Source organism: Taudactylus pleione, unplaced genomic scaffold, assembly GCF_031769625.1.
Source record: "Taudactylus pleione unplaced genomic scaffold, aTauple2 ptg000824l, whole genome shotgun sequence".
Classification (NCBI taxonomy): Eukaryota; Metazoa; Chordata; class Amphibia; order Anura; family Myobatrachidae; genus Taudactylus; species Taudactylus pleione.
The window spans coordinates 3,757,501-3,766,667 of record NW_028285226.1 but is presented as its reverse complement, the minus strand read 5'-3'; positions in this window follow the sequence as shown (position 1 = coordinate 3,766,667).

The following is a 9,167-nucleotide window of genomic DNA, read 5'->3' as shown; positions in this document are numbered from 1 at the left end:
CCTGTTCTGCCGATCTGGCTGCTCCCTCCCGGAAGGAGCAGCCAGATAGTCGGCAAGTATGATATAGATACACCGGGGTACGGTCTGCAGCGTCACAGTGCTTATACGGATACACTGGGGGATGCGGCCTGCAGCATCACAGTGCTTATATAGATACACCGGGGGGGATTTGGGCTGCAGCATAATAGTGCCTATATGTACAGCACAAAAAAATATACTTTTTAACACTTTTTGTTTTTACTTTTCTTGACTTTGTTTTACAGCCCCTGGGACGTACAGCACAGCCCCTGGATGGACTGTACAGCACACCTCTGAATGGACAGCGCAGCACACCCCTGGATGGACAGTACAGTGCCAGATTAATGTCCACATGGGCCTGGAGTTGAAATTTCTGAAGGTCCTATTGTGTGCCGCTGCAGGGGGTGTGACCAGCGCTGCAGCAGTGTGACTGGTGATGTGGGGTCATGACCAGTGTGGTGTAGGTGTGATTTACATAGGGGTGTGCAGGTGGCGGAACTACCGGCGGTGCAGCTGGTGCATTCCACTGGGGCCCACTGCATTAAAGGGTCCTGCAGCTGGCTGCATTATAATGAGTTAGATTGACTGATTATACACCACCGCGTGACTCCAACCCGTCCCAGTGGTAACATTATGGAATGATGAGCTACCTGTGGTCGTGGATGTGATCCGGCCGGAGTTGGCTGGGCCCCCTCTCCTCCCCTTATATCCTCTCTCCTACTTGCTCCTCCCGGTCCCGCCCTGCTTTTCCCCGACTGGCCTGGCTCTTCCTCTCTGAGGTAGTCCTTGCCACTGGTGCCTGGGATCTGATGTCACAATTTCGTGACTGTCCCCGATGTTAAAATCCAAGGAGGAGAGGAGGATCCACGAGCTGCAGATCTGGGATCACGTAAGTAAATAGTAATATAAGTAATATATTTGTCATCCACTGCCTGTCACCTCTCCCTGTCACCCTCTCCCTGTCACCCAGTGCCTGTCATTTTCTCCGTCACCCACTGCCTGTCACACACTACCTGTCACCAATGGCGGGCTGGGCCGGGGGGCAGGATGCCATGTGCCCCCCGGGCCGCAGCGGCAAGCGGGCCGCGGGCCGGTGCAGTCTGTGTCACTGTGACACAGACTGCACCGCGTGTGTAGCGCTGACCGGACGGAGTCCCGTCAGCGCTACACAGCACAAATACACAGCCGCCGGAACCGGCAGCTGTGTGTTTGCTGTAATCAGCAGCCGCTGAGAGTCTGTCAGACTCTCAGCGGCTGCCGCTGCTCCCACTGCAGGAGCCATCTTCCGGCTCCCGCAGTGGGACGACATCTCTCCCATAATGCAAAGCGGCCAGAGGAGCCGGTGGAAGCGTCGGGACCAGGAGCGGGAGTTTCAGGTAAGTGTTTTTTTTTTATTTTTTTTATTAAGTCTCTCTCTACTAGGGGGGGGGGGGATTACTATGGGGGCACTACCAAGGGGGGGGGATTACTATGGGGGCACTACCAAGGGGGGGTTACTATGGGGGCACTACCAAGGGGGGGGATTACTATAGGGGCACTACCAAGGGGGGGGATTACTATGGGGGCACTACCAAGGGGGGGATTACTATGGGGGCACTACCAAGGGGGGGGATTACTATGGGGGCACTACCAGGGGGGGATTACTATGGGGGCACTACCAGGGGGGGATTACTACTGGGGGCACTACCAGGGGGGTGGATTACTATGGGGGCACTACAAGGGGGGGACTACTACTACTGGGGGCACTACAAGGGGGGGACTACTACTACTGGGGGAACTACAAGGGGGGACTACTACTACTACTGGGGGCACTACAAGAGGAGGGGACTACTACTAGGGGCACTACATAGGGGGAGGGGACTACCACTGGGGGCACTGCGAGGGACCACTGCTGGGGGCTCTATATAAAGGGCAATACTGGGGGTACTGCATAGGGGGGAGACTACACCTGGGGCCACTATTTAAGGGACATTGCATAAGGGTTACCACTATTGGGGGCACTGCATGGGGGGGTGGACTGCTACTGGGGGCACTGCATAGGGGGTACCACTATTGAGGGCACTATATATGGGGCCTACTACTGGGGGCACAAGGGGCACTGAACAGGGGGGACCACTACTGGGGGCACAAGGGGCACTGCATAGGGGGGGATCACTACTGGGGGCACTACTGGAGGCCTGCATAAGGGTGTTATGTCCTGTGGCACACGGGGGTACTGCATATGGGCACTACGACAGGGGGCTGCCCCTAATCTTTATTTTTACTTTACATTAATCCCATATGGACCCGCCTCCTCCCTGAAACACTTGAGGGGGGGGCGGCGCCGTAGCACGCATGTTCTTCGGGCACCGTGGCTACACGCTACTCCTCTGCCAGGGCCGCCTGCATGCATTTGCCCCCCAGGCTAAAAGTTGCCAGCCAGCCCCTGCCTGTCACCCTCTCCTTGTCACCCTCTCCCTGTCACCCACTCCCTCTCCCTGTCACCCAGTCCCTGTCACCCTCTCCCTGTCACACAGTCCATGTCACCCTCTCCCTGTCACCCTCTCCTTATCAGCCACTGCCTGTCACCCTCTACCTTTCCCTGTCACCCACGGCACTATGAACTTGGGGTGGGGCAGAGGAGGGGGGAATTGGTATGAAATACCGCCGTGCCTAACCCTAATCCCCCCTCTAAGTGCCTAACCCTAACCACCCCCTTCCCCGCTGCCTACACCTAAGTCCCCCGGGGGGGTGCCTAACACTAACCCTCCCTCCCCCCAGCCTAACCCTCCCGGGGGGGTACCTAACCCTAAGTTCCCCCCCGGGAGCCCTAAACCTAACCCTCCCCCCCATGGCTGTCCGCTCGCGGCGCCCGGCATAACTACGATCGGAATGCCGGGCGCCGGTCTCCCGGCGTCAGGGAAATGCCGGGCGTCTACATCTAGACGCCCGGCATTTCACCCTTGCCGGGATATGACAGTCGGGAAATGCAATGAAGTCATGGCCTAAGAAGGGAACCATAACACACATACAACTTGCACCTACAAGCGGACCTTGGTGATTAAGAAGACAAGACAAGGTTTACAACCATACCTCCCTATTGAAAGGTCAGTTATAAGACTGAAAATTCAATATGGTGGGGCCTGATTAGTACTAGGAATGGAGACATCCTGGGAATTCCAGGTGTTGTAAACATGAAAAATTTCCTGAAAATTTCCTGAACATTCCTCAAAATACAAAGAAGAAAGAATAAAGAAAACCCAGTGATGCCCGTACACGAATATCATCAAGGAATATAAGTTATTTTCCTCCAGCTATGCCCCTCTAGAAAAATGTAGAAAAATTGAGAACTTTAAGAATCCTCTACATTACAGAAGCAAGAAGGAAACTACATAAAACTGACATTGGGAATTCTTTTCAGAGATCCAATACTTAATAATAGATATTTAATTATTTAATTCCAGTTCAGTCATATATAATCTATATATACATGTCCCATCTAATTAGAAATTTTGCATTAATATAGTATGAACTAGTTACACCTAGTATAGGTTATTTATATATGCTTGGTTCAAGATTTATTATTTATATCGTGATTTATGTCAAGTTTTTAACAAATAATATTAACAAAGGGATGCTTTTATTCAAACATTCATGTTAGGACCATATCGTAATATTGTCCCTTTTTTTCAAGTCTAGAACAAATTTAAGAAATAACGAACATAAGCCCGTCTTAAGTGTGGGCAGACAGGATTTACAAAGTGTATGGGAGAAGGGCGGAAGTTTTGCCTCATCAGACAAGTAGAAGGGCGGAATTACACCATAGGAGGACATGGAGGAAGGGCGGAAGTGACGCCCTATAATGCGGCCAGTTGAGAGGCCTGCACGGAGATGACGAACACCGCTATGGAACACGGAGGTCACGTGGACGTAGCCCCCGCGCGACCTGGACCCACGAGGAGATGTAGTACCGGATATGATGCACCTTAGTGAGGGCGGAAGGAACGATAAGATGGGCGGAAGTAGCCCTATTAACTACTCTAAGAAAAGGTTTTTTAACAACGTTAAGCATAATATCTGAGAAAGATCGCTACAATAAACAGAATATAAGCAGAAGGATTGCTATAAGACTATAGCTGTACTGTTCATAAGGATGTTTATAGGTGCGCTTCTGCAGACAGGAAGTGATGCGGATGCCTGACCTTGGTTGAACTCATAATGGGGTATAAATACCTGACCATTACACCTACACACTATCCCCTTGATGAAGTCATAGGACGAAACGCGTTGAGAGTGTCTGTTACTTGCCTCATGAACTTTGGAGAAAATTAACTTTTCTACATACTCAGATAAGCTGCTATTATCCAGAACTCATTTCTCTTTTAATTATTTATATTGCACCTTTGTCTTACTTTTATTTTTATGATGGTTTATATATTTTGCCTAACTATGGGCACCTTTTATTTTAGTAAATAAATATTTCTTGTTTTTATTTCATTGCATTTGCACTTTTGTTTCCAAGTGACCTCAGTTGATAGGATTATATTATTCACAGAATGCTAATTGTCTAAAAAAATTTTTTATTTATTTATATTTATTGACATCGCACTGGCACTTTTCATTCTTCTTATTCATTTATATTTATCGTGTGGTTCACTAGACTAATTATTTATTGCACGTTATGAAGTTACAGTGATTGCACAAGACACTTTATATTTGCTTGCTGCTTCACGTATTATCCATAAGAAAATATCTATTTCAATGAGCATACCTGTCGCTTAAGGGTTAATTCTAATTTTGTATATCTGTCTCTTAATACTTGCACCAGTATTGTCCTATTTGCCCAGAGCTGACGCCCACAATATTTATGGGCTGTGGTGCCATTTAACAGATACATCTAGATTGTTCATTTCTTGCCTCATAAATTTGCTAAGATTGGCGCTGTACCAATCTGTTTTTCTTTATATATATATATATATATATATATATATATATATATATATATAATATATACTCATGTATATATATATATATATATATATATTATATACTCATGTATCCACCTAATTTAACACACACATATATATGTATGTATATATATATATATATAGACTAGGGATGAGTGGGTTCGGTTCCCTGAGAACCGAACCCACCCGAACTTCGGGGATCCGGGGCGATCCGAGCCCAAGCTCGGATCTCCCTGTCTGCCCCGGATCCCTCTCCCGAGGCAAATCCTCAAGATCTGCTGTCGGATCTCGAGGTTTTGCCTCGAGCGGCCATTTTAAAAAAAATGCCTTTGCCTTTAATGGGCAAAGTGCTGATTGGCTAACAGAGCCGTCTGTCACGGCTCTCAGCCAATCAGCATTATGGTGCTCATTTGCATGTAGCACGGACTCGTGAGATCCGTGCTACATGCATCTGTGTGACTGACAGTGACACAGAGCACAGATGGGTCAGTGAGACCCTTCTGTGCTGCTGTGTATTTCAATGACACAGATGCACGCACGGACCAGGAGATCCGTGCTACTTGCATCTGTGTCATTGACACAGAGCACTGACGGGTCCGTGAGACCCGTCTGTGCTGCTGTGGTAAAAAAAAAAACCTGTGTAAAAAAAGAAAAGAATGGCGTGCCCCCCCCCAAAAAAGAGCAACCAGCCCCGGGCATTAGTGACCCAGTGCTGGGTGTGCTTAAATACAGGGGACAAACGACGTAGGGGTCCCCTGTACTTAAGCACAACCAGCACCGGGCTAGTCAGAACCAGCGCTGGTTGCCAAAATACGGGGGACAAACGACGTAGGGGTCCCCCGTATTCTGCGCAACCAGCTCTGGGCTCTGATCCGGTCCTGGTTCTGGAAATACAGGGGAAAAAAATTAGTAAGGTTCCCCTGTATGTTCCAGAACCAGCACTGGACTTTTTCTAGCGGGGGGCTGATGCCACAGCCAGGGGAGCCCTTTCACCGGGCCCCCCAGCCGCAGCATCAGCCCTGACCGCTAGTCAGCCCAGGCCGGGGATCCCTGGAGAACTGGGGACCCCCCCAATAAAGGGGTCACCCTCTCCAGGGCACCCCAGGCTGATAGCCCGGGGCTATCCCCGCCACCCCTGGTGGCGGTGGGTGGCGGGTTGATTGTGTGGTGTGGTGTAAATAAAGAATATCAAACATTGTCTTTACAAGTAGAACTGCAAGTCCCAGCAAGCCTGCCCTGCATGCTGGTACTTGGAGAACCACAAGTACCAGCATGCAGGGCATTAAGGGCCCACTAGTACCTGTAGTTCACCTGTAAAAAAATGTTTAAAAAAAACACAGGACACACACACCGTGACAGTATAAGTTTATTAAACATACATACACACACACACACACACACATGTACACATACTCACCTATGTAACCTGTAGCATCGGTCCACTTGTCCGGTAAAGTATACATAGGGGACCTGTGAAAAAAAACATACTCACCATCTCCTATGCGAGGTTCTGTCCTCTTTATTCCAAAGTAGGCATCCCCGGACTTGGCAAAAAAAAAAACGAAAACGCGATCCACGAACTTAGTACCGTTCTATAGAACGGTACTTCCCGAATGAGAGCTTAGCGGCGGGGTATCACCATGGAAACCCCACTGCTAAGCGTTCATTGGCTGAGAGAGGTCATCTCCCGTCTCTCAGCCAATGAACGGCTCCCTCCATTGTAGTCAATGGTGGGAGCCGCAAGGTTATTAAAGTTTACCCTGCGGCTCCCACCATTGACTACAATGGAGGGAGCCGTTTATTGGCTGAGAGACGGGAGATGACCTCTCTCAGCCAATGAACGCTTAGCAGCGGGGTTTCCATGGTGATACCCCGCCGCTAAGCTCTCATTCGGGAAGTACCGTTCTATAGAACGGTACTAAGTTCGTGGATCGCGTTTTCGTTTTTTTTTTTTTTGCCAAGTCCGGGGATGCCTACTTTGGAACGAAGAGGACAGAACCTCGCATAGGAGATGGTGAGTATGTTTTTTTTCACAGGTCCCCTATGGATACTTTACCGGACAAGTGGACCGATGCTACAGGTTACATAGGTGAGTATGTGTACATGTGTGTGTGTGTGTATGTATGTTTAATAAACTTATACTGTCACGGTGTGTGTCCTGTGTTTTTTAAAAAAATTTTTTTACAGGTGAACTACAGGTACTAGTGGGCCCTTAATACCCTGCATGCTGGTACTTGTGGTTCTCCAAGTACCAGCATGCGGGGCAGGCTAGCTGGGACTTGCAGTTCTACTTGTAAAGACAATGTTTGATATTCTTTATTTACACCACACCACACAATCAACCCACCACCCACCGCCACCAGGGGTGGCGGGGATAGCCCCGGGCTATCAGCCTGGGCCTGGGGTGCCCAGGAGAGGGTGACCCCTTTATTGGGGGGTCCCCAGCTCTCCAGGGATCCCCGGCCTGGGCTGACTAGCGGTCAGGGCTGATGCTGCGGCTGGGGGGCCCGGTGAAAGGGCTCCCCTGGCTGTGGCATCAGCCCCCCGCTAGAAAAAGTCCAGTGCTGGTTCTGGAACATACAGGGGAACCCTACTAATTTTTTTCCCCTGTATTTCCAGAACCAGGACCGGATCAGAGCCCAGAGCTGGTTGCGCAGAATACGGGGGACCCCTACGTCGTTTGTCCCCCGTATTTTGGCAACCAGTGCTGGTTCTGACTAGCCCGGTGCTGGTTGTGCTTAAGTACAGGGGACCCCTACGTCGTTTGTCCCCTGTATTTAAGCACACCCAGCACTGGGTTACTAATGCCTGGGGCTGGTTGCTCTTTTTTTGGGGGGGGGCACGCCATTCTTTTCTTTTTTTACACAGGTTTTTTTTTTTTTTTACCACAGCAGCACAGACGGGTCTCACGGACCTGTCATTGCTCTGTGCCAATCACACAGATGCATGTAGCACGGATCTCCCGGGTTCGTGCTACATGCAAATGGGCACCATAACGCTGATTGGCTTCCTGTCTGCCACTCCAGTGCCACTCCTAGATGGGCCACGTGTTTGTGCCGCCCACTTGTGTCGCTTAGCATAGTCATCCAGCTACCTCGGTGCAACCTTTTGGCCTAAAAACAATATTGTGAGGTGTGAGGTGTTCAGAATAGAGTGGAAATGAGTGGAAATGAATGTTATTGGGGTTATTAATAGCGTAGGAACAAAAAAAGGCCCATTTTATGTGATTTTAGCGTTTTTTTAAATTTTTTAAGAAAAAATCCAGATCCAAAACACAAAACCCAGAACCCAAAACACGGAAGGGTGGTTTTGGCAAAACCAATCCAGATCCAAAACACGAAGAAAGATCCAGATCCAAAACCAAAACACGAAAAGTGGCCGGTGCACACCCCTAATATATACACACAAAACATACATAATACACAGAGGGCCTGATTCAGACCCGCTCGCAAGCGCTATGCGCTCGCGAGCGGGTTGTTTGGCCACTGCGCATGCGCTAGACCCGGCTAGCGACGGGCGCTCCGTCGCAGAGCCGGATTTAGGCCCCAAAGGGCCCTAGGCACAGTGCTAGTTTGGGCCCCTTCCCCCCTTTTCCACTCCACCTTAGGGGTATATCTACTGTTTGGGACAGTATTAAAGATTTTCTGCCAATGCTTATTGCAGAGATAGAAAATCTTCTATCAACTCAATTTAACATATAAACAAAGCCAGGACAGCTGAGTGATGCTTAGCTCCCTGGCACTACAGACTGGCAGCAGTAAAAAGCCACTTACACTATAGCCTTGGCCGCCAGATATAGTACCTTCTGCACATGTGAAGCCCGGCTCTGATGATCACACTTGCTGAATGCACTGGAAGCCTTGACTACAGCTTCCAGCGGGTTCTACAAAAAATAATTAAATGAAAATCTAAATTGTTAAAAAAGTAGTAAAAAATGATAATATAATTAGCAAATATAAATTATATACAGATATAAACAGACACACATTTTAATAAATAAATATATATATATATATATATATATATATATCTGCAATGAGCTGGCACTCCTTTGCTTCTGAATAATAATTGCAACCTGGTGCCCTCCACTTTAACCCTCCGAGGGAAAAAATAACATATCATCCACGGGCGGCACCCTGATGAAAGAACCAAATAAACTAGTTCTGAAATGTTGATATCAACAAGATGGTCCTGAGAATAATT